Source organism: Phalaenopsis equestris, unplaced genomic scaffold, assembly GCF_001263595.1.
Source record: "Phalaenopsis equestris unplaced genomic scaffold, ASM126359v1 Scaffold212405, whole genome shotgun sequence".
Lineage (NCBI taxonomy): Eukaryota > Viridiplantae > Streptophyta > Magnoliopsida > Asparagales > Orchidaceae > Phalaenopsis > Phalaenopsis equestris.
Window position 1 is genome coordinate 88,888 of NW_018231338.1, and position 19,826 is coordinate 108,713.

Below are 19,826 nucleotides of genomic sequence, written 5' to 3' on the forward strand. Positions count from 1 at the left end.
ATTTCATCATTCAATTATGGTTCTTCTTATGATTGAGTCGAATCTTAAGATATAAAGACTGGTGGTGTAGATGAATTCCCTAAATAGGTAGGCTTTAAAATTGTATGGGATACATTCATCTTAAGTTCATGAGATTTTTCAATAGATGGAATTAAAAGTTTACTACTTTCAGCAACATCCATTATTTCACACCACTTTTAAATATACTTACAATCTTCTTTAAACAACATTTTCAAATCATCATGACAGTCCATTTTGATCTCATATGTTAAGCTACTCTCAAAACTTTCTTGGAAATGGTCTTTACTTAGTAATCAATTTCATCCATCCAAAAGCAATCTTCATCTTTTCCTTCAGCTCGATATTCTATAGTCTTTAACACATCAAAAATGGCTTCATTGTCCTTAATATTAATAGCTAACTCTCTTTTTGCACATCTATCATAGCTTGTCTAGTAACAAGAAAAGGTCTTCCAAAAATAATTGGATTTTCTTTATCTTCCTCTATATCTAATACAATAAAGTCAATAGGAAAGATAAATTTATCCACTTTAACAAGCATGTCTTCTATAACCCCTTTTGGATAAATGATAGATCAATCAGTTAACTGAAGTGTTACAATAGTGGGAGAAATATCGGCTAAACCTAACCTTCTAAATATAGATAGAGACAACACGTTAATGCTCGATCCTAAATTGCATAAAGCTTTTCCACATAATCTTTCTCCAATTGCACAAAGAATTTTTAAGCTACAAGGATCTTTAAGTTTTTGAAGAAGCTTTTTCTGAAGTATAGCGCTGCACTCCTCACTTAGTGCAATTGTCTCATAATCCCCAAATTTCCTTTTCTTGTTTAATAACTCCTTCATAAATTTTGCATAACTTGAAATCTATTTCAAAGCTTCAACGAAAGGAATATTTATCGTTAACATCTTAAGTACATCCATGAACTTTGAAATTTTTTATTTTACTCATTTTGTCTAAGTCTTTTAGGAAATGAAGGCGGTGGTCTTTCTAAATTAATTTAGTTGGAGATATTAATTTTTCTAGTTCATTAGAAACATGTTCTTCAGGTCTTTTAGTCTTCTTTGTTTCTCTCACAACTTCTTTCTCTTTTCTAACCACATCCTCTATCTCTCTTCTACTTCTTAATTGGAAAGCTTTTGCTTGTTCATTATTGTTCTCTTTAGGGTTGATCTCAGTGTTGCTAGAAAGTGTTCCTTGGGGTCTATTGCTAAGTGAATTAGCAATTTGTCCAAGTTGATTCTTTATGTTTCTAATCACAGCATTTTTACTTTCTAACTGGTTTCCTATTTGTAATACCACTTCTTCTAAATACTTCTTCTTATCCTCAAATTGTAAATCATTGTTATAGTCTGATGGATATGAAGGTCTATAGTTTGAATTCCTCTAATTATTCCAACTTTCATTAGGATTTGCATGATTATTTTCCCATTGTTGGTATCTACCCCTAGTAGTATGATACCAGTTAAAATTAGGATGGTTATTCCAACTTGGGTTCTAAAAGTTAGAATATGGGTTGTTTATGGAATTTAAAGTCTCATATGATAAGTAAGAATCAATCATATTCCCTAATGAACTTTCCTCACTTACTAGAGTAAATTGAGACTCGTTCATTCTAATTTGGTCCAATTTCCTTGATATTGCAGCCACCTGAGATGCAAGAATGGTAATTACATCTGTATTATGAACACTGGCTACCATTTTAGGATTTACCATTGCAGAGGGCCATTGAAATTCATTTGTAGTCATTTCTTCAATTAAGGCATATGCTTCATCAAATGTTTTTGACATTTTTTTGACATTAATGATTTGACATTAATGATCCACCAGTGGCAGCGTCAATTATAAACCTAAGAGATCCTACTAACCCTTTGTAAAATGTTTGAATGATTAACCAATCAGGGAGAGCATGGTGTGGATACTTTCTTATCAGTTCTTAAATCTTTCTCAGGCTTCGTATATTGATTCCCCATTATACTGAAAAATGAGAAAATATCATTTCTTAGTTTAGTAATCATTGAAGGTGGAAAATACTTAGTTAGGAATTTTTGAGTTAACTCCTCCAAATTTTTGATAGAGCAAGGTGAAAATGAGTATAACCACATTTTAGCCTTATCCCTTAGTGAAAAGGAAAAATTATTAGTCTAACAACACTTCTGACATGCCGTTATAATGAAATGTAGCACAAAGTAATAGAAAACTTGATAAGTGTAAAAAGGGATCCTCTAAAGGTGTTCCCCAAAACTGGTTGTCCTGCTCCAGTTGGATAATCGCTAGATTAATTTCAAATGAGTCAGCTTCTACGATAGGGGTTTGTATACTTGAGTGAATTTCATCAATCGTAAGATTTACATAATCCCTAAATGATTTATGATGATTTTTCAAGTTATTATTTTGAATTTTTTCCATTTCCATTTCTAGTGTTTCAAGTCCTTTTAGTTTTTTGATTTTTTTCCTTTTTTCTAACTCGGGATCATAAGGCACAAGTCCTGCAGATCCTTTCTTTCACATACACAACACAACAAACAATACATTAACAACTAAACAAATAAAACAAAAAATATATTCAACACAACAAACATTTTCACAAACACCTTGTTTTTCACACAAACAATTTTTCCACGACACTTTTTCATACAAAAAACAAACACTTTTCACAAAAAAAAAATAGTCTTTACGATAATACAGTTTTCCAAGTTTAAGCCTAATTAATTCAACTAAAATTCTCCTAAAATTCAAGATCAACCGTTGCAATCCCCGGCAACGGCGCAAAAAACTTGATTTTGATATCTTTTATATGTAAGGATTTATGATGTTGATACCACTTCTTGAAGATTTTAATCCCCTGTAATGGCACCAAAAACTTTATCCCAAACCTGATTCCAAGAAAAAAAAGATTTTAATTATATTTGTAGGGATTCTACGTAAGTATACGTATCGTTATCAAGTAATATAGAGCTTTTTGATTAAGCCCTGAATATCGATCCAACGGAGATCGAGGTTAAGCATGATGGCTTTCAAGAGAAATTCTAGTCTAGAATAACACACCTAGCTTGAAAGGTCGATAAAGGTTAGGTTTTTTTTATATTCTATAATTATCAATACGATACTAGTTCTACTTCTAAACTAAATACTTTGTGAAAATCAAAAAGTAGGGTTTAATATTTTAAAAGTACTCTTTCTCACGCAATGAAATTAGTGACATGTGTAAAAGTAAAACAAGTACTGAGAGAGATTATGATAAATAGTAGAAATTATATTCTTTACCGTTACTAGATATGCTATAAAGAACATTAGTTAATCTAAAGTTTGAATAATTCTGAAGACGGGCTAGGCAAGGAAGATACTAACTCTTACTCTAAAGTTCCCTCTTATCCCTCCACCTAGAGGAAAACATCTCCCATCAAAACCTAAAATAATAGACTAAATTAGGTGGCTTTAATATGTCACTCTAAGGTCCTCTAATTCTACACGCATTAAAGATGATCTCCTTCTTTAACTACACTCAACCATATGGACTACAATCTCATCCATACAATTTCATGTGATTCTACCACAGTTGATTGAGATAAAATCATCACAGATCTTACATGTTCTCACAACAACTTTTAACATGCAAGTTGATCAAGTTTACATGCAAATGATGAACAAAGTAATATCATCACAATATATTATCACTCTACTCAATTATATATCCTACACATGCATACTAATTCATTGTAAGAGGAAAGAGTATGGAAAATTACTCACTACACATGGAGAAACAACAAAAATGTTTCATTGAGCAAGACTTTGAAATAATATAAACAAAGTACTAGATTTAAATCAAATTACAATGAAAATACTTATCTCTAATGGAATCAAACTCTCCTAGTATAGAAAAGGCAATTTCCTTTCAATCCTTTCCAAGAACAAAGTGAAAAAAAAAGAAGAAATTCTCACTCTCTCTCTTTCTCTCTCACCTTGTCTCTTTCTCTCTCTCTCTTTCTCTCTCACCTTGTCGCCCCACTTGGGGCTCATGCCCAAGCCTTCTTCTTCTTGTCCAAGCCTTTTTCTCCTCTTCAAATGAATTCAAGAGTCCAAGAGTTAATTTAAGAATATTTTCAAGCCTTTTTTATAATTTCTTAAGAGATTCTTAAGTGTCTCTTCAAAAATGTCCACATTCATTGAATCTTCCAAAAGGTGCCCAAGTGCCTCTTCAAAACGTGTCTGAATTTGATGTATTTTCCAATGGATGCCTCCTTTCACAAGTATTTTAATCATATTTTCATCTCTAGTAGTTATAACCACCCTCTTTAGCCAATAGATGCCTCAAATGTCCCATCAAAATTCATCAAAATGAATTAACCCGTCAAGTAACTTTCACTGGCGCTTAACCGCGGGGCTTCTGGCGCTTAGGGACAGCCTTCTTTGTTTCACTAGGGCTTAAGCGCCAGCTCAGGCACTTAGGCACCAAAATACTTTTGCACCATTTTTGCATTTTTGCTCCATATTTGATCTTTTTTCACTCCTTTTGCCATTTTCACCTTTTTAGTTGTACCTGAGGAAAAAACACACAAATACCTTCCATTAAAGCACAATATCTCAAAAATAGGTATAAAAATATGTATAAAAAAACTATATATTTTAGGTGTATGAGTCAGCATCATAAGACTTAATATATTTGCAAGAAATTTAAATAAATTTGAAAAAAGTAAATGGAAGCGTCTAGTATGAGAAAAAGTCAGGGAAACGAGTCGTAAAAAAATACATGTAAAAGAAAACCCGTAGCCACATATAGAAGATTGGGACTGACTGTAAGACATTGGTAAAGCAGGGGCTCAGGGCTAGACTGTGTGCTTCCAGACCTTAAGTGAGAGCTACGACCCAACAACCTACGGAGGGGCGGTCCTAACCTCAATCCGAGTGATTAACCGTAGACCTTTACAAATTTTTATTTAGATTTAACCTTCATGCTTACATAATTTATCATACAAAAGAGATTGTTGCTTAAAAAATCTTTTAGAGAGATGCAATTCATAAATTAATCAATCTAATCAAGTTAGGACTACAAGCAACCTAAGGGTATCGGGGGAATTCATTTTCTCACGATTAATTGAATAGTATCATCAGTCCTTATACTATCCTTTTATTAAAGATCCTTGAGGTAGGAGATACTGTTATGAAATCCCACATTGTATCCCTCATTTTCGCACACATTAGCATTATCGTGATTGCCCTAGCCACCTAGACCTCAGACTTTTACAAGCGATCTATATGTAGTCAAAAACAAATATCCTCAATCGCTCGCAAGGATTTAAATACCTTAGAGAAGATTCAAATCCTTGATTATTGGGCCAACTAATGTAGGATAAGTAGTGTAGGGTATTATTGTTTATCTAGTTGAATTAGTGAGTCTAAAAGCATAACTTGGTGGGTCCCTAAAGATTTAATGGATGATTTTCTGGAATGAAGTATAATAATTCAAAATTGCATGAGGATTATTTCTAAACCTTCATCTACTCAAGGCGAACATATCTATATGGTTTATCAAGAATGAAATCAAGACATTACAGATGGAGAATCAAAAGAGGCTCACGCTAGGGTTAGAGCTCAATACCTTTATCTAAGACGAGAGGCCTCAACTAGATGGTTGTGGTAGCTTCAATGGGGTCCAGCAAACCTCTAGATGAAGTCTGAGACCCTGGTGAATTATCTAGTTATGTTTTTGATCAAACTGGATTTCAGGTGTTGGTACAGAGCTATGCTAGGGGCTGTTTGAGAGAGGGATTTTGTGTGGAATCAACTCTTCTCACTATGGGGATTGTGTGTGTATCTTTAATTAGATTTTTGTTTACTGTGGAGTTGTGGAGAGGAATGTCCTGGTTTTGACCAAATTTTGAGCTCAAAATTGAACTCTCATAGAGACAACCAGAGGAGAAAGATGGTTAGCTTAAGCTTAGGAATGCTTAAAGAGTCTCTGGTGATATTTTGGTAGAGTTTCCAGTAGGATTTTGGTTAGCTCCCCTTTGGCCATTGAGAGCATGGTTTAATTAGAGGGGCTTAGGGTGGAGCTCAGGGCTTCAATTTGGGTTCAAATATATGCTTATGTGGAGGCTTTCAAAATGTTAAATATCAATCAGAGTTGGACACGTTGGATGGGTGAAATTGGGTTTGTGTTAAAGCATGAGGGGCTCTTAATTTAGGTATTTTCTGGCTACTAGGCCATTTGGTAGGCCCAGGGGTGCTGACAGAGGAGTCAGGTGATCCATGTGTAGGTTTAATTATGATTAGCCCTTAATGGTTTGTCAGGATGGTGGAGATATCTTGGCTTAGACCCAAAAATGGGATGAAATCCCTTAATTTAGTGAACCATTGGTTCATAGCCCACCTTGGCTAGTTTAGGTCAGTCTAGGCTGGTCACTAGGGTGTACTTGATGGTTGTGGTGTCATTAATTTGGTTAATTTGACATGGCTAGGTTAATTTTTATGATGGGGTTCAATTCGGGTCAAATTGGCTTTATGTTGGGTTTGGGTTAGGCTAGCCATTGTATTGAGCCCAATTGATTGAAAAATTTTGTGTAATAATTATCATGAAGAGTTTAGAAAATATTTGGGGTTATTTTGAATTTATTTTGTGGGTTAATTTGAAGGAATTTTGACATTTTATGAATTTGGGTATGTTGGGCTAGACTCAGGCTTAATTTGGGCTAGGGTTAGGTTAAGTCCAAATTGATGGATGAAAATGATCTAGGGAAATATCATGAAGGGTTCCAAACATCATTTGGATGTTAATTTTGGGGTTTGGTTATTCAATTAGATGACATTTGCGGGTATGGCCAAATTTGGGCAAATTGGGGGTCTTAGATTTGGGTTGAAATTGAAGCTTGAGCAAGGCCAATTAAGGGTTTAATTTGGTATGTATAAGTTTTTTGAAGAGTTTCGGATCCAAATTGCGGCAATTTATGGGCCATGGGTCAATTGTTCAAAATTTTGGGTTTTGTTTAGATCAAAATTGAGCTCAAAGCAAGAGTCAATTAAGCTTGGGTTTAGTTTGAAATGATCACAAGCATGATGAATTTGAGTTTAGAATTGAAATTGGGGATGATTGGGGTAAAATTGATGGACATTTTGTGGGAATTTTGAGAAATTGGGCCTTTAAAGGCAATTTGGGGGTTTTGGTCAAAAAGGTTAGATTGATCAAGTTGGGTTCAATTGAAGGATCCAAATTATTTTTAGGGGCATTTGAGATGATTTTGGAGGTTTTGCGAGAGTTTGGACCACCAAGGGCATTTTTGTAATTTTGGGTTATTTTGGTAGTTTTGGTAACTTTTGGTTGGTTTTGGGCAATTTGAGTTGTTTCAAATGGTTTGAGCTGATTTTTTAAAAAAATTGGGTATTTTAGGTGAAATTAGGAATTTTTGTCTAATTTTAGGTTTGGGGGTGTTTAGGTAATTTGGGTAGAATTGGGGGGCAAAAGGCTAAGTTGGATATTTTGGTAAAATTGGGGTGTCAACCACTCTATGTGAGCCATGGACCAATGGAATCCCCATTTGGGTCTTCTATGTGCTGATCCTAGCTAAACTCCAGCCTAGAGCTAGTGGGTCTAGGGGACCATCTACGTGAGTCTCCTAAAGGATCAAAAGATTAAAGTCAACAAAGTTTGGGCTTAGGGTTATGAGTGAATGTAAGTGAAATTGAGTGCAAGTGAATGAACTAGATCCATACCAACACCCAGGGTCAAACTTAAGGCTAGACAATCCTATGGGGATCCACCTTGAGCTCCCCCATATTGACCCCACCTACTAAGTGCTAGAGGTTACGACAAATATGTGGAACTTCAATTTGAGAAAAGAATGGTTTAGAGTTTCTAATGGTGAGGGTTCCTTTTTCTACTCCTCTAAGAACAGTCAACAAGAAATTCCTAGGCTAGAACCTAGGCCACTAAAAAAGAAAAACTAAACCTCAACAAAAAGTGAGGTCAACAAATGGACCCCCAATATGTAGGTGTGTCGGGAAAGCACACCTCACGTATTGGCGTTGACCGACAAGATCAACAAAACCAACACAAACTTTTAAGCCAGTAGAACTAGAAAAAAGTGTAAAATTGAGTGATAGTTTTTTCCACTGAGGAGTAGCAGATACTCTCGCTGGGGAAAAGAAAGGATATTGAGGGAATAAGCATCGGTCAAACCGACAGTCCCAGGAAAGAGTTGAATATATCAAAGAAAGTTTGGATTTCAATTTAGAATTTCAAGGAGAAAGAATTATGCACAAGGAAGCCAACTTGAGTGGAAAGTTCAAGGACTCACATTTGACTTAAGAGGAAATACAAGTGCAGAGATGGGAATAGGGCTTGAAGAGGCCTACCCAGAATGTAAAGAAGGGAACAAAGCGTGAAGAGGCCTATTTCAAATGCAAACATGAGAATAGGGTGTAAAGAGGCCTATCCCAAATGTAAAGATGGGAATAGGGCTTGAAGAGGCCTATCTCGAATGTAAGGATGGGAATAAGGCTTGAAGAGGCCTATCCTGAATGTAAAGATGGGGATAGGGCTTGAAGTGGCATATCCTGAATGCAAAGATGGGAATAGGGTGTAAAGAGGCCTATCCTGAATGTGTAGATGGGAATAGAGCTTCAAGAGGCCTATCCTGAATGTAAAGAGAATAAGGCTTGAAAACGCTTATCCCGAATGTAAAGATTGCAATAGGGCTTGAAGAGGTCTATCCCAAACATAATAATGAGAATAAGGCTTGAAGAGGCGTATTTGAAGAGGCCTGTCCTGAATGTAAAGATGAGAATAGGCCTTGAAGAGACCTATCCCGAATGTAAAGATGGGAATAGGGTCGAACGTAAAGATGAGAATAGAGCTTGAAGAGGCCTATCTTGAATGTAAAGATGGGAATATGGCTTGAAGAGGCCTATCCTGAATGTAAAGATGCTAATAGGGCTTGCGAATATAGCTTGAAGTGGCCTATCTCGACTGTAAAGATGAGAATAGAGCGTAAATAGGCCTATCCCAAATGCAAGGATGAGAATAGGGTGTAAAAAGGCTTATCCCAAATGCAGGCATTGGAATATGGTGTAAAGAGGCCAATCAAAAATATAATGATGGGAATAGGGCTTGAAGAGGCCTATCCTAAACGTAAAGATGGGAATAGGGCTTGAAGAGGCCTATCCCAAATGTAAAGATGGGAATAAGGCTTGAAGAGGCCTATCCCAAATGCAGAGATGAGAATATGGCAGGAAGAGGCCTAACCCAAATGTAAATATGGGAATAGGGCTTAAAGAGGCCTATATTGAATGCAAGTATGGGAATTAGAATTTTAGTACTGTCCCCGAGAATAATATGAAAATAGTGTAAAGAACCTGTTTTGTTGAGTTCATAAATATGTGTTATGTGAAGATTGACATTGGCAAGGAAATTTTGTGAGAATTTTTGCAGAGTACGAAACTTCATTATGATGTGAATAAGTTGGTGCATACAAGAATAACTGTGTTACGTAAGCAAAGAGTAAGAAACCTCGAACTAGAAAAGAAACAAACTTAAGAAAATTCATTTCAATTTTTTTTTGTTTTTATCACATTTAATTTTCATTGGTTGATTTATTTTTCAAAAGAATATTTTATTCAAATTTCATTTTTTTTATTCAAATTTCATTATTTCATTTTCATTAAGTTTTATCATTTGGTTCTTTGTTCATTATAGTTCAGAACCAACGTGTTCGGCGTCTCTTGATTCATCGTGCAAAAGGCAAATCAAGAAACATACTACATTCTGAAATAATTTTCATTAATCTGCTCAAAACAAGTGCTACAGATTGAATAAATGCTAAAAGCATCAAAAGTACATATGAAACATCTCGTGCTAAATACATCTAGAATGCCACATGCTGAATATATATCATATACGCTGCTCTGACACAGTGCAAAAGGTGACAAAAAGAATTGTCTGTCTGTCCTCTGTGGGACAAGCTCCTGATGAAGCTGACCTACTAAGCCACGCTCCAAGACAAGATTTCCTTTTACGTGTACTTAGAGGTGCAAACCTCTCAAAGCTTGTACAAGTGTAGCTCCTCCAGCTTCAGATCCATTCGGAATCTGTATGGCATCTTGTTGTTGTCCATCCTTCTGAAAGTCATAGACACTCTGCGGTGTTGTACCCCTGGGATGCTGTGCTTGGCAAGGTTGACTCCATTTCCTTAGAGAATAAGTACGGAACCTATCGTTATTTGAATCTCAATGGATCCCTTGAACTACCTGAGACCAATGAAATTGATTTCTTTTCTGAATATTATATTTCTCTCGCTCATGAAGGAGACCGTGCAGAAAGACCTCACGAAATCATGATGGTCTATATGCGGGGGGATTTAATCTCCCTCATCGTAGATATTGATGATATAACTATTTGGAATGCAATCAATTGGAAGTATGTTGTATCTAACTATTCTTTTGATCGTCTGCTTTATCTTGTAGGGTATGGGATCCACCTCATCATTTCTTAATATGCCTGGGGGATTCCCTTGTCCATCCTTAGTGAAATTATAGTAGCAACCGCATTGGATGGTGATTCTTCCTTTTCCTCTCGTCCACTTTTGTGGCTCAATATAAGTTCTTTCCATCAGTAGGCTAGCCCGACCCTTGCCTCTTAAATCAAATATGTAGCCTAGGATTCTCCTTTCATCACTTTTAGAGAAGACCCCTGTGTACAGCTCCAGGACTTCCAAAATATTGATGATATTTCCATAAATTTCTTCCTAAAATTCAAATTCTCTCCTCTTAACTTTTTTTGTTCTTTCCAATTCTACTATGGGTATCCTTTGAGATCGTTGAAGCAGATCTATCATCTCCAAGTATACCGCATCTGACTTGGCTCCACAGGTAATGGAATGTAAGACTCCGTGTCAGAGTAAACTATATCCTTGTGTCTCGTGTCGGCAACTACGAATTCTTCAAATGAACTGTAAAGGTCTAAGTGTAGAACATTGCACGTTGGGCACTCCACAAATGCCCCTGCAAAATTCATTTAGTACTTCAGATTGTACTTGCTCCGTAGGCAATTCAGACCATCCTCTGTAGGAGGCAGACGGACAGAAATCTCCCTCATGCAAGGGTTGTAAATTTCCCCCACAGGAATCAGGGTAAGTAAATTTTCTACCTCGTCCAGGCTTCTTCTTTCTTTGTGTAGAAAAGCTCTGTGTCTGCGATAATTGGCATTTCAACATTGAGTTCTCGTCAAAGGTGGATCTGGTACTCTTCCTTCATCAGTGCTGACTAAGTTTCCGGTTGGTGTGGTTATCATGGATGGTAAATGGCTAGTTCCCTCCATCGGATTCAGTTGTGTTACTGCTTTCTTTCTCTTCGAAGAGCAGTCTTCTTTTGTACCAATTCTTAGAAGAGACGGTAAACCTTCCTTTTCTTGTCGGCTAACTTTGTACATCAGAGGACCCTCCTAGTTAAGATTGAATTGACCAAAGTCTAGTTCAAAACCTATGATGCCACCCCGATGTGCCCTTTCCTCGTTGAGTGTGAGATTCAAGCCATCCTTGAAGGCAAAAAGCAGCTTCTGTCTTGATATTTTTTCTGTAGATGACAAGAAAAAATATCAATGCGCTGAAATTTAGCGAGAACAAGAACAAAATAAAATATTTATTAGATAAAATTTTATTTTGTAAAGGCGCAAAAGTTATTATTATTATTATTATCTTATTTAATTTTAATGAGGTGTTAAAATTAAGAAAAAATAGAAGAGAAAAGGAATGATGTGAGCAACTTCAAAATTTTCATTTCATTAAGATTAATCTTATTACAAAATTTTGGACCCGGTCATAGACGCTTGACCAAATAAGTAAACCCAGAACAATCCAAATCTCAAAATCTCATTTTAAACAGTTTCACTTTGCATAATATATTTTTAGATATCGTCCATTGATCGACAGCATAGGCCTTTCACCTTGGAAATCCACTTATTGGTAGGCTCCTCCTGAATATACTCTTTCTACGATAAATGGTCCCTTCCAAGTTGTTTCAAACTTTCTACCTACCTTACGGCACGCAAGAATAACTCTCTTGAGAATAAGAATGAGGTCACAAACTTTGAACGTCCTCGGGCAGACCAATTTGTCATGAGCTTGTACCATCCTTGCTTGGTAAAGTTCTAAATTTTGTTGCGCTTCTAGTTGCTTTCCCTCAAGACACTCCAATTCTTCAAGTCTGAATTTTACACTTTCTTCTATTGTAAATTGATTTGTGGTGGCAACTCTGAGAGACGGTTTCTTGACTTCTAATGGCAGTACGACCTCGGACCTGTGCACGAGCGGGTAGGCGGTACAGTGAATCTGAGTTCTGAACGTTGTCCGATTGGCCCACAATGCTTCTAACAGTCTGTTATGAAAATCCCTTTTATTTTCATCCAGTGTCTTCTTCAAAATCTATACCAGTGTTTTGTTGAAGGCCTTGGCCAGGCCATTTGCTTTTGGATAGCAGATAGTAGAGTATCTCCAGTTTATCCCATGCCTTCTGACAAAGTTGTTTATTTTTTTACTCTTGAAGGCTATCCCATTATGAAAGATTAATCCGCGCGGTACACCACGATAAACTATCAGACTTTTATAAAATTGAAGAACATGCTATGTTGTAACCTATCGTAATGCACTACCTCTGCCCACTTAGAGAAGTAATCTTTAGCGGCAAGAATGAATCTGTGTCCCTTAGAGGATGGAGGGTCTATCGAATCTATTATGTCCGTGCAATAACACTCAAATGGCCACGAGGTGTTGATTGGATGTAGTACATTCGGAGGTTGGCGTAAGAACACCGCATGCACTTAGCACTGGTGACACTTTTTGGTTGTATCCATGCAATCAGAAATCATTGCTGATCAATAACATCTGAGTCTCTTGATCTTCATTTTTATTTTTGGCCATGACTGGTGAGCACCACACAATCCAAAATGTACTTCTTTGACAATATTTTGTGTTTCTGCTCCGCATAGACATCGCAACCACATCTGATTGAATGATCTTTTGTAAAGAAACTCTCCCATTAGGACATATGACATAGCTCTTCTTGTATTGTGATAAGCCTCATACTTGTCCTCTAGCAGCTTTCTAGTCTGCATATATTCTATTAATGACTTCCTTCAATCTTAATTGATATCAACAACTACAATCATCATTCTTTCTTATTTTTTGAGCTTGTGTAGATTGTCGAGGTCGATTCGAGATAGAACTTGACGTCCTCGTAGTGTAATGTCAATGGAATCCTCCGGGTGACATGTCAGTTCCTTTGCAAGTTTTGTTAGTGTGTCGGCGTGGGTGTTAGCTCCTCGAGGAATCCGGTACAGAGTTACACTAGGAATCTTTTCAAGAAGCTTCATTGTATACCTGTGATATTCTGCTAGTATTGGTTTCAAAATCTTGTATTGTTCGGTGACTTGTTGGATGAAAAGTTGAGAGTCACCATAGATGGTATTGTCTGTTATTTCCATTCAAATTGCCAACTCCAAACCAATGATCAATGCTTCATATTCTGCTTCGTTGTTGGTGCACGGCTCTGTCAGGTGGTAGGAGAATCTCAGCATGCCCCTATTTGGCGTGATGAAAATTAGACTGATCTCTGCTTTGCCCGATATAATTATTCCTGATCCTTTGTCTTTTCTAGATGACGAAAATCCATCAAAGTACATATCCCAGTGTTGTGCACTAGAGAACTCCATTTGTAATATCTGTTCATCTGGTAATTTTTCATGAAGAGGGGAACCATCTGGAAGTGGGTATGCTGCAAGAAAATCTGCTAAAATATGTCCCTTGATAGCATGGAGGGGAACAAAAGTTATATCAAATTGCAATAAAATCATTGACCATCTTGCTAGACATCAGAAGAGTGTTGGTTGGGTAATCAAATATTGCAACGGATTAGCTTTTGAAATAAGGGTAACTTATGAGAAAGCATGTAATGTCTAAGCTTCTGAGCGGTCAAATTAAAGCTAGATAATGCTTCTCAATGGGCAGATACTTTACCTCCATCGGTATTAGATGGTGACTCAATTAATAGAGTGCATTTTCCTTGCCTTCATCATTGACTTGTGCTACTAGGGCTCCAAGAGAGTCGTTTAAGGCCGTAGTATAAGTATCAACAGTTTTCCCGGGATAGGGGCGGGGCTGCCAAATAAGGAGGCATCATTAAATATTGTTTAATGTCCTCAAAGGCTCACTAGCATTTCTCTTCCCAAAAAAATTTTGCATCCTTTTTAATTAATGCCAAAAAGGGTTGACACCTACTTGAGAGATTAGAAATAAAGAAACTCAGATATGCCAATTTTCCTGGAAAGGAACGTAGTTGTCTCAAGGTTTTGGGAGGAGGCATTTTCAAGAAAGCTTTAATCTTATCCAAGTCAATCTCGATTCCCTGACGATGAACAATGAATCCTAGAAATTTTTCAGAGGTGACGCCGAAGGCGCAATTTAAGGGATTCATCTTAAGATTATATTTCCGTAATTGCTCAAACACGATCCCGAAATCATACAAATGGTCTATTTTTTGTTTGCTTTTGATGACCAAATCATCCACGTAGCACTCCACTTAGTTGTGAATGAGGTCATCAAAAATCTTCTTCAAAGCTCGTTGGTATGTTGCTCCAGCATTCTTTAACCCAAACAATTTTACTGTATAGCAAAAGATCCCAATTGGCATTCTAAATGTTGTAAGTGCGGCATTTTCTGGAGCCATCTTAATTTGGTTATATCCTCATGATCCATCCATGAAGGAAAAAATCTCACGTGTTGAAGCGATATCCACTATCATTTCTGGTATCAGCAATGAAAATTCATCTTTTGTACATGCTTTATTTAAATCCCTAAAGTCGACACATACACAGATTTATCTATTTTTCTTGTTAACTGGAACAATGTTGACTAACCATGTGGGGTATTGTTCTTCTCTTACAAAGTTAGCATCTATTAACTTCATCACCTCGGAAATGGCTTGCTACTCTATTTCAAGGCGCATTCTTTTGGGAGCTTGTTTCACTGGGTTTACATCTTTGTTCACCCTGAGTTTATGAACTGCAACTTTTACCAATAGTCCTGACATTTCATCATAACTCCAGGAGAAGCAATATTTAAATTTTGATGATAATCTTATCAACTCTATGGATTCTTCCTCACCGAGTAAAGAACTTATGAAGGTTGGTCGAAGCTGCTCCTGAGTCCCGAGGTTGATTTCTTTCAACTCATTAACCGTTGACTTAGTTTCTTCTTCAAATTCCAGCAAAGGATCATCTATTAACTGATCTTGAGAGTCATTCTCTATATTGAGGAAACCCTCCTCCAATCTGCTAGTAACAACCATGCAAAATTCTGAATCATCAACTGGTCCTACAGTGCCGAATTGGAGACCTTCTTTCTAATTAGGAATTCTACATTTAACATTGCATGATTTTTCAAAATGTTGTAGCTTGTCTTTTGACATTTTTTTTGGTGCATCTCCCTATTGAATGAACTTTTTTACACAAGGAGAAAAGTAACAAAAAGTTAATTCCAATAATTCATTAGGATCCTTATCCAAATTTACATGATTTATCAAGATTAGTAGAAGTAGAAGTATAGTAAAATTTGATCGGCTTTGAACCAGCGCTACGAACTTCCTTGATCACTAAACTCTTGACCTTTTGAGGGAGAATCAGAGTGAGGGACATGGAATTCAAATAGTGGTTGATCCTATCAAACATTGTCTCATATTTACTTTTCTCCACATCCTCCAAGGATATCTTATATTGTGGTTTCTTCTATTTTATTATCATCATTTCTTTCTCGAAGCTTTCTTCATCATCAATAATGATGGTTGGCCTAGTCCGTTCAATGATTGTATTGGTTCTTCCTCATCCACATCCTCGACCTTGACCTCGAGTATATGAGTTAAGAGAACCTCTACCACCTCATTGTGAAGAGATGATAGTGGATTTTTTAAACAGAGTTAAATGGTCTTGCCATTGTAATTCTTCTAAATCTTCTACTGCATTTGTCATAATTTCACGAGAGAAGACAATTTTCTTTAGAGACGCGTTGTAGGCATCATCTTCATGAATGTGAGCGTCATGAACTAAGAACAGTGGCAAATCTCCTTTGATGCAATGCTCTTGTCCTTTCTTATAATACTTAATGTATTATTGTAGAGACAGCAGAACCATGTTGTGTTTGTGAATCCATGGTCGACTCAGTAGAGCATTAAAAGAGGTCTCGGCGTTAATGATATGAAACTTGGTGATTGTTACTAGTTCTACAAATTTCATAAGCAATGTAATCGATCCAAGGGTTGTTTATCCCTTCTGGTTGAATCCTCTTAGCATCATTTTATCGGTTGTAAGATCCTGAGTCTCAATGTCAAAATAGGTCAATGTTCGTAGACTCATCAAGTTGAGTGATGCTCCAGGATCTACTAAAACTCTGGATAACACAAATATACTGATGTTAATGGTGATATAGAGTGGTCGGTTATGGCTAGCGGTACCAAGTAGTAAGTTTTCATCTATAAAGTTTACTCCAAGTTATTTTTTTAACGAGTAAACTTCATCTGAGGATGTGCTAACCAACTGAGATAAGCAAATCTCTGGATCAAGCGAAGCTGTAACCAGAGACTCTCTGATCTCTTTTGATAGGATTAGAGCGTTATAGATGCTGAGTTTGGCCGACAGCTTCCTAAGATGAGCTAGCATGTTATAATCTACTTTGTACAATCCTCCAACCCTTACTTGATTATGCATTTCTTCCACTGGCAAAGGTGGAGGTAATTCTTTTTTAGCTACTCTTTGCTTTTCTTTAACCGTCAAAGCTATTCTCGTGGAATACATTTCCGCTCCTTAAGTTTAATTCTGTAATTTCTTCTTCTTAAGATGTTGTAAGTAAAATTTTTGGTGCTTCTTCTTAAAAAAAATCCAAGTTGATAACAAGTGGTGCACTGTGGCACTTGAGGAATGGTTCCTCACTTCTGGCGCTACCATAATCGGTATCGTCGATATCTTCTTCATCCTTGTTAAGAAGTTCATCGGACTCAAGTACAATTTGAGGATCGGTTTAGGAATTGAGATCAAAGTTAGATTGAGCAAAATCAGTTACGTCATCACCAGAAATAGTTAAAACGTAGCTAAAATGATAATCATTATATTCATAACACCTCAGTGGGGCAAAATAATAATCATACATGGTTAGGAGTCTGAGTATTTTCTTCCCCAAATCTGAGACAACCAATCTAACAATGACAACCCCTATCCTAACCCCCGTGCTATCAGTCTTCACAGTGCCGTTCTTTTCTCTGGTGAAATATCCAACTTGGGCTTTACAGATTGAAAACTCTAAGCAGAGGCTTATGCTGAAGAGGTCTGAATCTGATTTAGCATCTTCTTGCAAGACTTGTTCCAAAATATACTCCATCTATCCTTCTCTAAATACAGATCTATTTGAATGATCAGCTTAGTCGAAATCATATTCACAAAATCTTTTTTAAGTTCTTTTAAATATTCTTTCAGGATTGTTATGTTCCATTCTTTCATATTCTTCTCGAGGTCAATCCTTGAAGATGAAACAATCCTCTATAGTGTGTCCAAGCATCCTGTGAAACGGGCAGTGATTATGTTAATCCTTTTGTCAACCTCTTCGGATCTGGTAATCTGAAGTTAAACTTCTTCATTAAACTTCTGAACATCTTGGTTATCACTTTGGCTTCGAAGGAATACACCGTTTTCTTCTGTTTGGACATGGGTAGACACCTCTTACTCTTTGCTCGGAATGATCCTCCCTGATGCGATTGTTGGCTAGACTGACCATACTATTGTGTTTGTTTTTTAGCATGTTGTGATAATCTGGGAATCTTAAAGAGCATTTTCTGCATGTATCTTCGTTGTCTATTTTCCTTTATCGACCGTTGCTACTGTCCCGGACTTCTTCTCAAGTATTCGGGTTGCTCTGGTCTTTTTTTATTTCTCTTGGGAATCCATATATTTAACTTCCTCTTATAGATTTCTACCTTTGCTGAGTAGCTTCTCAAAGGATTTGATGGTGATTCCCATGAGCATGAAAGCTACTGGCCCATGAATGCTCTTGAGAAAGATCTCAATTGCATGATGTTCTTGTAGCTATGGTTCACATTTCATGCTAAGGTTTCTCCACATAAAGATATAATCTACTAGGGTCTCGGTGGGCTTCTGCTTCTCAATTATGAGATCTCTAATACACACATGATGCTTCACCTCGACAAATCTTTTCACAAACAATTGTTCTAATTTGGTGAATGTCTTGACTGATCTGTTGGGTAGTTCGACATACCAATCAAAATATATCCCTGATATGCTGTTAACAAACTGTCGGAAGAGTAAAGCTTAATTTTCTCCTGTGTAGCCGCAACTAGCTTGGAAATGTGCTATATGCTTCTTGGGATTTCTGATCTCGTCAAATATCTTAAAGTTCAGTGACACAAAACTCCTAGAGTTGGGTACGACATCAAACTCATTCGGGTAGGGTCTTCCCTTCAAAATCAATGCTACCACCCTTAGATTGGGCTAAGGCCTCCCAAACTTGTTCGACCATTTGTTTGAATTTCTTTTCTGGTATGACACTTGATGGAGAATCCTTCTTCTTTTGATCATCTCTATTTGCTAAGGAAACTTCCCTCCTTTCATCGGTGATATGCATAATCTCTGGCTGATTAAATTCTGGAGAAGCTAACTGTTGGGGTTGAGATTGTCCTTGAGCTGTAGCCATGGCGGCCATGGCAGTGGCCATCTCTTTCCAATTTTTTTTCTCCATTTGGCTAATTTGCTCGTCCCTCAAGAAAGTGTCCCTACACAGATCATCTGCAGCGCTCTCTTCGATGAGAGGTTGAGCATCGAGAGCAGATGCAGTGACTCGAGTTTTGGTGACATGAATGTCCATGAAGTCCTCTTAGAGGTAATTGTCAAAGTCAAAATCTTTATCATTCTCGCCATCAATGGAAACTTTATGTTCTCGGGCTAACTCAGAAATCTCAATCTTGAGCTTCTCGACCTTTTCTTTGATTACTAATTCCTGTATTACTTTAAGATCTGGAGGACTCTGCTAAACATCCTCTACTTGCTCATCCATATCGCTAGCAATAGCTGCATCAATGTAAGACATTTTGGGCCCTTTCTTCGCTCCATGATCCTGCCATGCAGGATCATTATACCATATCGGTATGGCAAACTTAGGTACCCATGCCTTTTTCTATGGTGAAGATGTCTTGAGATGGGGTGTCTCATCATTGGTACATCGAAGAGTGGTATGGTCCCCATGGTGTGGACCAGATACAGTACGAGGTAACCTCCTCATCTCTTCCTTTGGAACTTCATGATGAGTGATTGGCAGAATATTCAGACCCAAATGTGACTTAACTGGTCAATGTCCTGCAGGTCTTGGAGCAGCAACAATAGTATAATTGATGGTGGTAATGTTAGTTTCAACTCGACTTCCCAAACGCAATCTGACAGGAATGCATGTTGAAAAAGTTTTAGTTGGTATCTCAGACCGTCTGACAGATCTGGAATCTCTTAGAATTTCTTTCTTCATGTGAGGGGATATTGCGCATCTCACTCATTTAAGTAATTTATTGACGGAACAACCTTCTTTGGTAGCTAGTCTCTAGAACACTATACTCACTCGGGTGATAGGAGTGAGCTTCTTCCTCTCCCCACCATGTCAATGAGGTGAAGGTAAGGTAGCTGCAATCTTCTAGATGCTCTCGTACCCATCAGTGTCCATTAAGGGATGGAACCTACTCCCTCGCAACAGCGGATAGGTCTCCAGTAGCCTTGGTT